At 40.6% G+C, this 15,362-nt stretch overlaps 1 protein-coding gene across 3 annotated transcripts in view; it reads left to right on the top strand.

Annotated features, from left to right (window-relative positions):
• Positions 1-1,669: 1,669 nt before the first annotated feature.
• The window catches only part of LINGO2 (leucine rich repeat and Ig domain containing 2), a 350,487-nt gene continuing 336,794 nt past the window's right edge, over positions 1,670-15,362 (top strand). For 2 of the 3 annotated variants that reach the window (XM_079959457.1, XM_079959461.1), the window contains exon 1: positions 1,670-1,757. The gene's annotated coding sequence lies outside the window, so the exon portion shown is untranslated. The remainder of the gene's footprint in view (positions 1,758-15,362) is intronic. The other variant, XM_079959459.1, reaches the window with a different exon arrangement.

Below are 15,362 nucleotides of genomic sequence, written 5' to 3'. Positions count from 1 at the left end.
ACTGAATAGTTGGGTTTGTTTTTCTGAGGTCGTTCAGGGATGTGGAAAACATCCCCATCAGATGTTGTCACTTTAGAAGCTTTGCCACTGGGTAGAACAACTGCTTTAGCTATCTCATCACAGACAAACAGTCCTGCTTAACTTTTATTTTATTTTATATGTATATATTTATTTATTTTCATTTATCCAACTTCCCACCTTCCTAGTGCTCTGTAGGCATCCTTAAAGGGCTATTGGAGAGAAGACTTTAAAAGGGTCAGTAATATTTTATGTGTGGTTCTACCAGGGAAGGAGGTGGCACTGTGGTCTAAACCCCTGAGCCTCTCGGGCTTGCCAGTCAGAAGGTTAGCGGTTCGAATCCCCGTGATGGGGTGAGCTCCCGTTGCTCTGCCCCAGCTCCTGCCAACCTAGCAGTTTGAAAGCACACCAGTGCAAGTAGATGAATAGGTACCGCTGTGGCAGGAAAACAAACGGTGTTTCCATGCGCTCTGGTTTCTGTCACAGTGTTCTGTTGTGTCAGAAGCTGTTTAGTCATGCTGGCCACATGGCCAGGAAGCTGTCTGTGGACAAACTCTGGCTCCCTCGGCCTGAAAGCAGGATGAGTGCCACAACCCCAAAGTCGCCTTTGACTGGACTTACCTGTCCAGGGGTCCTTTAACTTTACCATATGTGTAGTGTTTGGCAGAAGCATAAAACAGAAAGTTCTCTTTTTGCCTCCTTAAAACTTGGGTTCCATCTGTAGTATACATTTAAAGCAGCAGCATACCATTCCAAGAAGCCATAGCTTCCCCAGTGGTGTAGCCTGGGGGGAGTGCAGCCGGGGCAATTGTCCTGGAGCATTGTGGGAGGTGCTGTTCATGCTGCCCTCCTGGAACCAGCCCTGGCTGTTATGTCCTTCTCATGCAGCCTCCCCAAGCGGCTTTGCATACAGTGTTTCCATGGCAGGGCATGGTGGATAAACAGAGCCCACCGCTCTGGGCTATTCCTCACTGCTGAAGCAAGACCAGCCCCAAGAAGAAGTGTAGTCTGTTAACGGACTGAGAGATTTTGGGAAACCCCTGTTTCCCCCACAAAACTACAGTTCAGCGTAGTACTGTACAGTCAGACCCTGTTCCCAGGGAACTGTAGGAGTTGTAGCTCTGCAAGAGGAATATGCAGGGGACAAGATGGTGGAACCAGGGCCAGTAACCAAAGCAGCTGCTTCACCCATCACATGATGCTAGGTGTGGGAGAGAAGAACATCCATTTGATTGTGATATTTGCATCTGTACTAAAGTCAGGAAGGGAGAATGGTTCAGAGTGCACCACTGGTGCCATTCTGCAAGACCAGATTCACCAATGCATATGTGGTGCATCTACAAAAACTGCCTGCTGATGTGAGATCTATAGAAGTCCCCCCGCATGTAGGCTTATTTCAAACCCATATTAACCTTCCAAGAATCCAGTTCACGTTCTCCAATTCTTAATTTGTTTTTGATTGTGTTTTAGATCCTTTTCCCACGTGTGGTGTAAATAGATGATAATAGGATTCCATAATCAAAACGCAGTTAAAGGAGGCTCTAAAGTATAACTTTGTTGTGGCACATGCACATTAAGAATATCTTATTCCCATGTCAAGCAACTGGACATGAGAATGGCAACTTTAACCATTATTGACTTATTGTCTTAATTTCTTTTACTGAAGTGAGCACTGGAGCTGGGAGACTTGGCTGTGAGTTACACTTCCTCCCTTTATCAATGGATTCCAGTCTTACACGGTAAGAGTTCTGGGGTTTGCATCCCCCCTCAACACTCATTTCAGATGATTCTATTAAAAGAGGGAATTCTATGATGTGGGTAGTGCTATAATGTGTGTGGCTATGTATTTTTGCATGCATTTTTAAATCATATTAATGATTTGATGATTTTGTTAACTTAAAGCAATATTCTAGGGGTTCTTCTGAGAAAGCGTTTCTCTTGCAAAATACTATTGCTATATACCTAGAAACACAAAAGACTTACAAAATGATGTGTCACTGGCCTGTAGTTTGTTGTGCTCTGTATTTAGCAAATGAAGTTGGGGGGTGAATGACTTATTTTTGAGTGCTGTAGCCTTGAATTTATTTAATATATGGGTTTGGATTCACTCGGGGCTCTTCTAGACCATGTGTTTATTGAGCATTCATTTTGATTTGCTTGCACGAAGCTTATGCGGAAGTTAGACTATAGGTTCATCCAAACGTTCCTTTTGTGCCACACTTTCCAGGCACAGGCCCACACTTTCCCAGTCTGTTTGGTTGGTTTTTGTCCCACTGTTTTCCTCAAGAAAAACCCACTATTTACTGCCAAATCAGAATAAACAGCAATCTGTAGAAAACCCAAACACTGTTTGTTCCAAGTCAGTGGTTTATGACAACCAGTGTTCTTCCTGATGTGCTTATGTGATGTTTATACATTTTCCCGTTAATCATTTGTTCATCCCACACTCTTTCATTCTGTTCTGCAAGGCACTTTCCTAACAACAAAAAGACTTTTTGAAGTGGATTTGTTGCATTCAGGCAACATATCTACTGATTGTGCAAACCTGAATTTACAGGATGCTCTTGAATCACTTCCACAAAATACAGTCTGAAGGTGACCTTGGTAATTTTGTCCTGATTCATATCTTAAAGAAACCTGACAGTTTCCGTCTTCCTTTATTTCACGTTGTTAATATAAAGTAGGTAATATTGGTCTCCTGTGTGTAACTATGCAGTTTGGATGAAGCATTTAAAACAGTTAGTTCAATCGAGGAAGACAAAAAACGAGCAACAATTCTGGCAAAACAATAAAGACAAGCAAAGAAATAAAATAAAATAAATCATGTCTCACCAACCTCTTTGAGATGTGTGGATAGAGAAGGTCTAGCGGACAGTATACATTTGCATGTTCAAAAAAACACATTTTGACAAAACTCCACTAAAGGTTCTGGACTAAACATAAAGCTCATAGGATTAGATTTTATGGATCCTTCATATGAAAATGAGGCAGAGGGTTAGAATAAATGGATAATGGTTTGAAATAAACAGTGGGGTGCTCTAAATATGTGTATCATGATTGGTGAATTTTATCTTATTTATAAATGGTGTGAAGTTAAAGGTGAGTAGTGTTGTAGCTATATCTGTAGATCACACCAAATTACTCAGGTGTGTTGTGAACAACACCAAAAGGACTTCAAAATGGGCATGAAAATGCCCAATAAAGCTCAGCATTAAATGTAAGGTGATTTATGTTGGTACAAACAGATATATGCTGGCTATGGGCTTGTGGTGAATAGCTCAATGTAAGTGTCAATCGCAGTGGGGGGGGGGAATGCAAATTCCATGCTAGGAATTATTAGAAAGAGAATTGATATGATAACAATCAGTATTGTAATGATTTTATTTAAATCTGTGATGTTTGGATTGCTATACACAGTATGGTCTCTGCACCTGGAAGTGACTTCATGGAAATGGCACAATACAGGAAAAGATAAACTCAAATGACCCCATGGGCTTGTAGCATTTCCTGATGGATTAAGAAAAAAGTGTTTGGATGTGCAATCACCTCATCAAATGTACTGCTACAGGATGTTATGAGAGCCACTGTCTTAAATAGGATTACACCAGTTTGGAAGAAGAAGATCTATCAAAGTGTATTAGCCATGATAATTAAAATTGACGTGTTTAATTAGAGAAATATCATTGTTAACATTTACCGGTACTAAAGATTGGAAACTTCTCATAGACTTTTTGCATGAAAATGAAACAATGACATGTGGATTTGGGGGTTGAAGATAATGTTGGTTTATAGAAAGAGTTTTTGTTAGGTGTTATTTTGGAGTGGATGAAATGAATATTGTTTATATATAGTGGACAAATGAAAAGAATTGGAACTTCTTTAATTTTTGTAATTTATCTTTTCTATTTTCTCTGTTATGTTCTTTTCTATCTCTTATAATCACTTTCTCTCACTTTTTTTTTCTTTTTTCTCCTGCTTTCCTTTTTCTTTTCCTCCGTGTATTTTATTTTATTTAGATTAATGTTGGCTTAAAAATATATATATCTGATATTAAGTTTTGTATCTCTCTTTATAAACACTTCTAAAATTTATTCAAAAAATATACAATTAAATGGATCCTCCCAAGTTCAAAGTCACTGTATCTTTAAATATAAATTGCTGGGAGCTCAGTTGCCTTCATTCTTTGCTTTTAGGCTCCCCTGGTTAGCTGCTGCTGGAAATGAGATATTGGACTAGATGGTGTCTTATTCAGTCTTTCAGAGCTTTGTTTGTCTTCAGTTCTTTACATTTAGGGAAAGGTCTCTCACCCATAAGACACTTCATTACTCTACAGTGCTGGAAATATTTTTTCAGATGGTGTGGAGCTACATTTGGATCATGTTTTGACAGATTAGTTTATTATTATTACTGCATCGTCTGCTTTTACATAGGCAATATTCTGTTCCCAAACATTCTGAATCATTACTCATGGTGAGAGGTTTTGGGGTGTTTGGGGCTTTTAGTGTCCATTAGAAAAGGCTGATCAATAAGAGGCTGCTCGTGTCTTGTTCACGAATCGCAGTCTAAATGAATGCCATGGAGGAGAAGCACTCTCCGTCCTGGCTGGAGTACTGCTGAGTGAGCAGGCTCTTTCAAGTGGAAGTGCGTACATTTGAGAAATGGGCTTGGCAAAGGCTCCTGTCTTCCTCGGTGGAGGAGGGGCCCTCTAGCTGAATCAGCCTCCGCTCTGCACATTGCATGACATATGCTACGACTTTGGTTCATTAATAAGAAAGGAGAGTGAATCAGACTCCGTTCTGAATGGAAACGCCACCAGCAAACATGCGGTAGATGGGTTGGGCTGGAAAGGGGCTTGTTCTCTCAGTTTTAGAACTATGCTGTCTTTCTGGACTGGGTGCTTGTCTTTCAGCCATGTTGCAACGCAGCCTCCATTTTAAGACCAGAGGAAAACTGCCTGTCTGCTGGCATCTGTTAGAGTCTTCCACCTCTGCTGCTCTTCCTCATTTAGTGAGAAGACGACGAGTTTCTGTGCTTTCTGGGGAAACCGCACCTTTCCAAACAAGATAAATGTTCAATGGTTCCTTGCATTCCTTTCATTTTCCTCTGCTGAGAAATCCGTGTCAAGTGTTAATTTCCTTTCTCCTTGTGGAAAGCATGGCCAGTCAATCCATCTGAAGTCACTATGGCATAAAGGGACTCCACTGGTCCTAGACCTGAGGTCAAACTCCCTCCCGTCCCTCTAAGATTGATTATGCCAATAGAAAATGGCCTAAAACCATCCTCTCTGTGCTTTAGAGATAGCGAATGAGACTCATAAGCTATGGATAGTGATTTTGTTTTCCCTTTCTCTATTTCCCATTAGGGACTATACTCTTCTATGTAACAAGAGGAGCACTTCTAGGTCATGGGTTTTGTTTTGTTCTTTCATTCCTGCTGTTGTACAATAAACTTGAAAAGTCCTCCCTCCACACACAAATGGAAAATTAAGCTTGTGTGCTCTTTCTCAAACTATTATTTTTTTAAAGTAGTAGCGTAATTATCTGGTTCTCTACTAGTCATCAGAGCAATCAGCTAGTTATGCAAGGTTTTATCCCCCCCCCCTTTTAATGTTCTAAATCAAATTTTTATCAAAGGTTTTCAATGTAAAATACAATAACACTTAAACTAATTGCCATGTTTTATTTTTTAATTCAAAGCTTCTGCCCACCATGTTTGCTTTATTTCAACTGAAAAATGTGTCATGGTGTGTATGTGTTTCGTTATCAAGAAAGCAGGTACTTCTTAAAGATTTAATGTTTTGTTTTATTTTTTTTCCTTTAAGCCCTCATCTAGCATTTATGTGTGAAAGCAACATAAACCATAAGGGGAGAGAGGAGCTTGAAAAGACCCTATGCATGAAAAAAAATTGTTTAATATTTATTTATTTATTTATTTATTTATTTATTTATTTATTTATTTATTTCCCATCTGACTGGGATCTCCTAGCCACTCTGGGGGGCTTCCAACAAATTAAAACACAGTAAGACATCAAACATTAAAAACTTCCCTGTACAGGACTACCTTCGGATGTCTTCAAAAAGTTAAATAGTTTCCTTGAAAGTAAAAGTAAAGTAATCTCAGGGTCATGGATTCAACTCTCCATTTGGTGAAAGATTCCTGCCTTGCCAGGGGTTGGATTAGGTGACCCTTGTGGACCATTCCAGGTCTTCAGTTCTATGATTCTATTCATAGATGGCATGGCTACTGAGAGGATGTGTTTGATGAGAAAGCTGTCTGTGGACAAACGCTGGCTCCCTCAGCCTGAAAAGTGAGATGAGTGCCGCACACCCCATAGTCAAGTTTGACTGGACTTAACTGTCCAGGGGTCCTTTGCCTTTACCTTGCCTTTGGTCCTAGGGTGGGTTAAAAATAATGCCACACGAAATGAAATGATGAAAGCAGCCAAACCCTTCTGAGATAATGGAGGATTAGGTTTGGCCTAGATTTAAAACTTGATTTCAAGATGCTGGTATCTACTGATGACACTGACAGAACTTCTCAAAGTCACAGCAAATGGCAACGCTTCCAAGTGCCCAAGCCTTGATTAGCTGGGAACCCTTTTGATCTGAATATATTGTAACTCTGCCATGTAGCTCTTTGTAAAAGCCATAACCTTTTGCAACAAAGACAGTTTGTGTAATCAGAAGCAACCATTTATCGGGCAACTGTATATGCCCTAAATTTGATAAAATATGATAAATTCTATTAATTTAGTAATCAAATCCACGTTGAGTGACTCAGAGGAGCTCCTCGAATACAAAGGGCACTGCAAATGTCCATTTTGACTCTGCAGTGAAGAAGGCTATTATCCAAAAGTAATTGGCATTGCTTTGTCATTTCTTGCATTTAAATTTCAAATGAGATAGTACCCTTTCCTCTGGAAAAGTGTGTTTTACATCTATTATGCAGCTACATGAAGAGTTTCATTTTAATGATCCCTCTGTAGTTCTTTTTACATTAGATACAAATGCAACTTTGTGTTTCTGTCATCTCTCCTTTTGAGAACTTCCTCAGAGCACTTCAATTTGCTGTCACAAATAGTGACACATTTTATATTGTGGGACTTACTGAAATAATGAAGTCTGCCTTTGACTTTCCTTCATGCTTCACTCGCAACAAAGTACACTGTACATATGCCATGCTTTTGTCATCTTGCTGACGTCTTTATGCCCCCCCCTCCTTCTTTACCAGAATTACAGCAGTCTCTCTGAAAATGGTCTGTCTTCATCAAGTACTCATCACAGTAAATTGTGCAACTGCTGAGTTACTCTCAAAGAATAAGTGAAATGAGAAAAGAATGGACATGGCACAAAAGTAGTTTGCCCACAAAAATGGGAAGGGAGGACACATGACAACAGCTGATGTCAGTCCCTGTGCTGCTGCTAGTGCTATTGTTGTTGCTGCTGCTGCTGTTGTTAGTAAAATTTAAGGTAACATTTTTGGGAGCAGGTGGCACTGTGGTCTAAACCACTGAGCCTCTTGTGCTTGCTGATCAGAAGGTTGGCGGTTTGAATCCCCTCGACGGGGCTGAGCTCCCATTGCTCTGTCCAAGCTCCTACCAACCTAGCAGTTGGAAAGCATGCCAGTGCAAGTAGATAAATAGGTATCACTGTGGTGGGAAGGTAAACAGTGTTTCCGTGCGCTCTGGCTTCTGTCATGGTGTTCCATTGCATCGGAAGTGGTTTAGTCATGCTGGCCACATGACCCGGAAAGCTGTCTGTGGACAAACGTCGGCTCCCTTGGCCTGAAAGCGAGATGAGTGCCGCACCCCATAGTAGTCTTTTAAAGGACAAACTGTCCAGGGTTCCTTTACCTTTACCTTACCTTTAATAAAATTTGTATAACGTCCTATACCCATAGGTGGTTCACAACACAATGTTACAGTATATAAAGCACAAATACATAATAAAAATAATCAAAGCACAGAGTAGCTAGAAACATTCCTCCTATGATGTTGCTCAGATTCAGACCCACTTAACTTCCTTTAGCCCATACCCTACACCAGAGATAGCCAATGCAGCACCCTCTAGATGCTGCCGAACCACAACTCTCATCACCATCAGCTGGTGTCAGGGGCTGCACTGAGGAGGAATCGTGAGGACTGCCCCCCCTTCTCCTGAACCTTCCCGAAATCAGGAGGACAGTATAGATTTAGAATAGTAGTTTGCAGAAGGGCATAGTTCAGAGGCCGCAGAGAGCAGAAGTTGGGAAGTATCGGAAGGGGAAAAGCAGGAAGAAGAAGAAGCACCAGGGGAGAGACAGCTGACAGACTCAGTGTCCTTGGAAAGCATTCCTGACACACACCCCTCTCCCAGAACCAGGCGGGCACTAAGGGTAGTAGAACAGAGAGCTCCGAGGCAGAAAGCTCAGATTAGCTGACACAGGGGTGACGTAGAATGGAGAGAAGAAGGAGGGTGGGACTTTACTTGGAGCAGCGCTGCTCTTTAGGGAAGACTGCATTCCTTCGTCGCTCTCTGTGAATTACTGAATAAATTACACGGTAAGAACTTTTATCATTTCTTTGCTTCTTGGCTGCCACCATGGGAGGGATCGGGTTCCCCAAAGCCTGATAGTTGTGCTTGATGGGAGCTCAATAGGCTCTCCGGGATTTCAGGCGGGGATCTCTCCCAGCCCTAACTGGAGATGCCCGGGGTTTAAAGTGGGACTTTTTGCCTGCAGACCAAGGGCTTTACTACTAAGCAATGGCCAAAAGTTGCATTCATTTGCATGGAAGAAGCAACTGGATGTCCCTATCTTCGCTGGAGAAATATTGGAGGATATGCAATTGTCATGTGTGAGTGTGGTGTATGCAGTCTTTTGGGAAAGAACACTTAAACTATATTATATTAATTAATGGACCAGTTTCATCTAAACTGAATCTTTTTGCCTGCTCAGCCATAGCTACTGTTTTAATTTCGAAGCTCAGTCTCACAGCTGGAAGGGCTACTTACTCCATAACTCCATACTTACTTTTTTATTGCTCATGGTGTCTTTCCTTTGCTTATATCCCAGCATCATCTTAACTATATTTCAGTACACCTCAGCTTTGTTCAAAGACTTAATTATAGGAACTAATTTCACTGTGAGGGAATTTATTGTGCAGGAATAAAATATGATGAAATATTTATCATTGCTGCAGTCAGCAAAATATACAGATAGATAACTGTTAGGGGAACTGTGCCCAGTGTACAATGACAAGAGTTTCTGGATCACTAAATACACTGTTCAAGTACAATAGTAATATGATGTCAAACTCTTCCGTCAAAGATTTATGGGGATAGAAACAAAGCTCTACACCTGCCTTCCCCAAACTGGTGCCCTCCATGTGGGTTGTTGTTTTTTTGTGTGTTTTTTTTGGACTACAATTCCCATCAGCCCCAGTCAGCATGGCCAATGGGCAGGGATGGTGTGGGTTGGAGTCAAACAGCACCAGGATGGCACCAGGTTAGGAATGACTGCACTACATGTTGCTTATGATTTTTTAAGGCATTGGGTTTTCTCCAACTTTAAAGAGGTGGTATTTTTAAAACACTCCATAATACTGCACCTGCTGAGCTTTGGGGAATTTGCATCAAAAAGAAAAGGGGAGTTGTGGGTTTTTAGGGCACTCTGTGATATTTTACAACAAAATAAGGACAATATTCTGTTTCCCGGGATGTGGCTGCATTCCCCTTGGAAACATAGGTAAAGGGTAAAGGACCCCTGGATGGTTAAGTCCAGTCAAAGGTGACTATGGGGTTGCGGCACTTGTCTCACTTTCAGGCTAAGGGAACCAGCGTTTGCCCACAGCCAGCTTTCTGGGTCATGTAGCCAGCATGACTAAACCACTTCCGGTGCAACGGAACACCGTGACGGAAACCAGAGCGCACAGAAATGCCGTCTTCCTCCTCACCACAGCGGTATCTATTTATCTACTTGCACTGTTGTGCTTTCGAACTGCTAAGTAGGCAGCAGTTGGAACAGAGTGACAGGAGCTCACCCCATCCTGCAGATTCGAACCGCCTACCTTCTGATCAGCAAGCCCAAGAGGCTCAGTGGTTTAGACCACAGTGCCACCCGCATTCCAGCCTTGGAAACATACATAAAGCTGAAAGAGAAAGGTGGAAGAGCAGCAATCTTTCCCACTTCCTTTTTTTGAGTGATGGCCAACTCAGTTTTGTTCAGAGTAAACCCCCTGAAATTAAGACCATTCATTTCAGTTGGCCAACCCTGAGTAAAACTCGATTGAATAGCACTCCGCTGTGTGTTTTTCAAGGTTCATATTAATTATAGCAGAACTGACTCTTACCCCCAATCACTTTGAAAAGTGAATTGTGTGCACATGCTTACTCTTCCTTTGTCATGGGGTAGAGTGGAGGTGATCCATTGGGGGGGGGGGGAGAGCATGACTAGAGGAGATTGTGCTCACAGCTCTCGCTCTGAAATCCAAAAGTGCTCATGGAACTGAAAACGTTGCTGGCCCCTGATGTGGAGGGTCACTGGTACCAGGGCCAGATTAAGGTTCAATGAGACCCTAAGCTTCTGAAGGTAATGTCCAGCTGTCCTTAGTCAATAACAAATTGTCACTGTTTTCATTTTCACATAACAATATATGTCTTTTATCAAAGTAATGGTTGAACTGAAATACAATTAAGAAGAAGTATATTAATAGTGATATACAATTAAGAAGAAGTGTATTTTGGGGGGTCCCCAAGAGAGTGGGGCCCTAAGCTATAGCTTGTTTAGCTTATACATAAATCCGGCACTGACTGGTACCCTATCCCTCCTGTAATTTACTTTCCACATCAGCATCAACTGCGGCTCAAAGGTAACATAAGAATGAGCCCTTAAAAGGGACAAAAAGGAGGCTTGCATGTACTAGCAGTAATCTGTCCATGAATGTTAAAAAGGAATCTCATGACAGACACAACAATGAAAGGCCGATGGTCTTTGACGACTCTCTTCGAATTTTGATAGAACTGTTCTGTGGTGCAGCTATCCCTAATTAAAAATCAGCACTCAAAACACTTCGTATCAGAAAGGTTACTGTTTAGGATAATCCAGAAACTGCTAATAATTCAATAAAAGCTTCTCTGTAAGGGAACTAAAACTCCAGGAGATAGGATCTTTAATTATCGTCTCCTCTGAAATACCCTCTTCAAGTTCTCATTCTTTAGATATCAGTATTTATGAATCAAATGATTCTTTTGGTTTTATCACAGGAAGAGAAAATCTATCTATTACCCTCTGTGGTGACCCAGAGCTTTGTTGGGTAAAAATGGAACCCCTCTGCCTCAGCATGAGGGAAAAGTCTTAGTTAATGTTTTATTCTAATCTTCATGATGTTCTTTCAGAGTTTTGCTTACTGTGGTCTGTATTATCTGCTCTGCCTGTTGCTTTCTCTCCTCCACTTTTTAAAGCCCTGATAAGTTTGAATTTTGGGGGGTTGTGGGGGATAAAGCAAAGTGTTGTGCATGGAATAAATCAAGACCAGCTGACTAAAGAGGAACCCCATCTAACGCATCTTTACTCATTCGTATGTCCTGTTGCGTGTCATAGTACTGACTCCCTCATAAGTGTGTTTAGGATGGCAGCCTGAGTTTCTCACGGATGAGTTTCTTTGCTTTATATAGTAATTTATTTATTTAGGACATTTATATACTGCTCTTCATAATATTTATCCCAGGGAAGTTTACAATACAATATGAACCAAAATAATAGTAAAATGTGCAATAGACCAATTAAAGAAAATAATCAATTAAATAATGCACAAAATAGCAAAGCAAAATTTACAGTGTGAGACCACAAGATGCACCCCCAAAATATTAACCTGCAAATGAACCAGATAATTTGCGACCAACTTGCTAGCTAGATTTGGAGGGCTTTCCCCTTGCTCTTTGGAAAGAAACTGAGCAAGCAAGCAATTTTATATTTGATTTCATGTATTCCGAGCTATCTGCATCAGCAACATGGCTGAATCTCACCTGAAGTCAACAACTCATTTCTTCCATTATTCTTCCTATCCAAAGTTGCCCTGCCTTATTTGTCCATTGTTTCCCCCTTTACTGCCTGAACCTCCATGCCAACTTCTTTCCACTCTAGAATTTGATTTCATCCCCATTTTTTCCTCCTTCCCCTCCCTCAAGTCTTTAACACTGAAGTGAAGCTGAGCAACCGTGAGGGCTACTGGTTGAAGCATCAAGAGCAGCCTAGGCACTTGCCTTGGTTGGTTGTGATGCCTACGAGGAGTGAGTGAGTAGCTGCTCCTGCTGCTCAAGCTAGCTTCACCCTGACCCTACTGCTAATGTTAACAGATGTTGATAATGCACATTGAGCTAAGACAACCCTTCACCATCTCCACCCAGTGGTATGCACATAGAACAGGAGATTTTGCTGCACATCAAACCATGCTGACATGTACAGTGGCATGCTGCCCTTTCAGCCAGTAATGTGTGCTTGGCTGTTACTGTGACTGGAAAGCTGTTTGGCATCACTCATTGTCGGAACAGGGAAATGTGTGTGCTTTGTGGCAAGTTTGAACTATTTGCGAGCTCTCATTCTGAGGCCTGCATATGTTCAATTAAGCACATAATCCTTGTGGAAATGCTGTGCCAGTGGAAGTTTTCAGTTACAAAATACAAAGTCTGATCCTGTTACATTTTTAATCTATTTGGGTTGCTGTGTTTGGTCTGGGATAGAGTGATGCACAATCTTTGAACTTGCTGGAATGCAGATGCAGCAGAGGTCCTAGCAACTGCGTTCATAATTGGCTTCCCACAAGTTTTTATTTATTTATTTTTTATTCTAAACCATGACATTTCTAATTAGACGCAGGTGGAACAAAGAGTAAAAGCTTTCCAAATTAATCACAGCATTATGATTTTGAGTGGTCTAGCTATTAAGGAAGAAAAATAACACTTAACATTTACCCTTTTAAAGTGGTTGCGTTCTCCCTCCTCCCTTCTTGGACAACAAATTTAGACAATAAGCAGAGAATCAGCCTACCAAGTATGCTTTCTCCTCATCTCTTTACCATTTAGAACAGAAATTTAAACAATGGAGAGCTGCTCTGCTCTTTTACTATAATTTGCTGCCACTCATTCTGTTTCCTGCTTGGCAGGGGGTTGGACTCGATGGCCCTTGTGGTCTCTTCCAACTCTATGATTCTATGATTCTATGAATTACATTGTTACAAATCCATTCTTACATTGTGTGAACAATTTTGCTTCTTGTTTTCTTTCATGCGTTTCGAAACTTAACTCGACTGCACACACAAAAAGCTTCAGCTTCTAGGGTAGATGGACATGTTTGCTTGACGTATTTCTTTTCCCCTTGGGCAGATCCACACCATACATGTAAAGCACATCCATGGCACATTTAAAGGAATCCTGGAAACTGTAGTTAGTAAAGTGTGAGAGGCAAATGGGAGCATTTCTATTAGCATACAAGATTATGATACAAAAAAGTATCCCTGTGCAGTAGCAAAAGTGTGCTGTTGGAAATATCCGCCTTTGAATTTGCTTTTCAGTATGTGGTAGAGTATGACACATCACCCTGACATGTTGTTGTTTTTCCCCTTATACATGTGCTTGGGACTTCCTATGTTCAAGATTAAAATGTGTATCAATTGCTCAGTTTTTATTCCCAAAAGGAATGATCACTCCAATGCTTAAGAAAGGTTGCTTGATATTTCAACATACCAGTGCTATTTTTCTAGAAAAAGAGGTGCCGGAACTCACCATGAACACTTGTTCTCTTATAATGGCAATAGCACCAACCTGAGAGGTGCTGGTACTGAGTTCTGGCATGTTCCGGCTGAAAAAATACTGCAAAAATGGCCTGCAAATAACAAAACCTTATGCTTACTACTGGTGGGATAATTTGTAATGGTGAGAGAAGATTCAAGACTACAAAGCAATTTGAGAACTGTTGGTAGATTAACATAAAATAACATAAAATAAGATGTCAGTAGCCAGGGATCTCATTTAAAATGCAACAACAACAACAAAAATAACAACAACAACCAATTTTATTATTTATTTCCCCACTCTGGGTGGCTTCCAACACATGTAGAAATATAATAAAACATCAAACACTAAAAACCTCCCAATACAGGGCTGCCACCCTTCAGATGTTTTTTCAAAGTTGTATAGTTATTTCTCTCATGGACATATGATGGGAGAGAATTCCACAGAGAGGGAAATCTGAGATGAAAACATTCTAATTTGATATGACTGAAAACAAACCAGAATATGACATCGTTTATTGCTTTCAGATGAGCCAGCAGTAGTGTTTGCTGAGGGTACACACTGAAATCAATCGACTTGAGTCACTGATTTCAGAGGTTATATTTGGAGGATAACTTAGTCGGATATCACCGATTGTTATTTATAATGTATTTTACATTCCGCATGGAAAGGTGACACACACGCATACATCTGAAAGCAGATAACCTAAGTGGACACCAAATAACCTAGAAGCAGACAGTATCTGGAGATGACAATTCAGTGAATGTAACACCTTTCCAGACAAGGGTGTTCTTACTCAACCCAGGTTTCAGGTATCGTATGATTATAGCTCTAGAACATATATATCTCTGGTTATTATTCAGCACAATAAAACACATCCAATGAATCCCTTTAATATCCTCTGCATCTCTTTCACTTTAATTTTGAATTTTGGCCATTTGAACATTGGGGTGCTCCTCTAGTTAGGGAGAGGATGAAGTTTTTAAAAAGCTTTAGCTAGGACTCTGTGGAGGTAATCTGTGACATTTTATAACTATGCACATAGCAGTAATACATTCACTTAAATTTGGTATAGGCAATATTGATTTTTCAAGAGTGTACTTTCTCCATACAGCGCATCAGTTTCATGTGGGAGTGGAACTGAATGCAGATTTTTTTTGCCCGCAATGCTAGGTTAGCCTTTGTCAATAATAAGCCCTTTTAGATACAAAACAAACATGAAAAGCGGCCTTCAATTGGTGGAGTGGTTTTTCCCCTAATTGGCTTTCCTGTAGTTAATAGGTATATGACAAAAGCATTCGGATTAATACGGCCCACCAGCTTTATTTATGCAAGCTCGTGTGTTTCCCCAGCGGAATACATTTTTTACGGAATATCTGGGGAATTATTTAATAGTCAACTGTTATTGCATGCCTAAAGATATTTCTGAAATAGAACCGAAATTACCTCTACCTATTGTATGGTTCCAAATTATGTGTAATAAGTGCCAGCATGCCAGCAATTTTCATGGGGTTATAATTATTTTAATGTAAAATTGGAACAAGTTGAACACAGAGGCTGTAAGGAGAGAGTGCACCT

Source organism: Podarcis cretensis (genome assembly GCF_951804945.1).
Source record: "Podarcis cretensis genome assembly, chromosome: 17".
NCBI lineage: Eukaryota > Metazoa > Chordata > Lepidosauria > Squamata > Lacertidae > Podarcis > Podarcis cretensis.
Note: the sequence above shows the minus strand (reverse complement) of the source record. Positions and strands in the feature narration are given on the sequence as shown.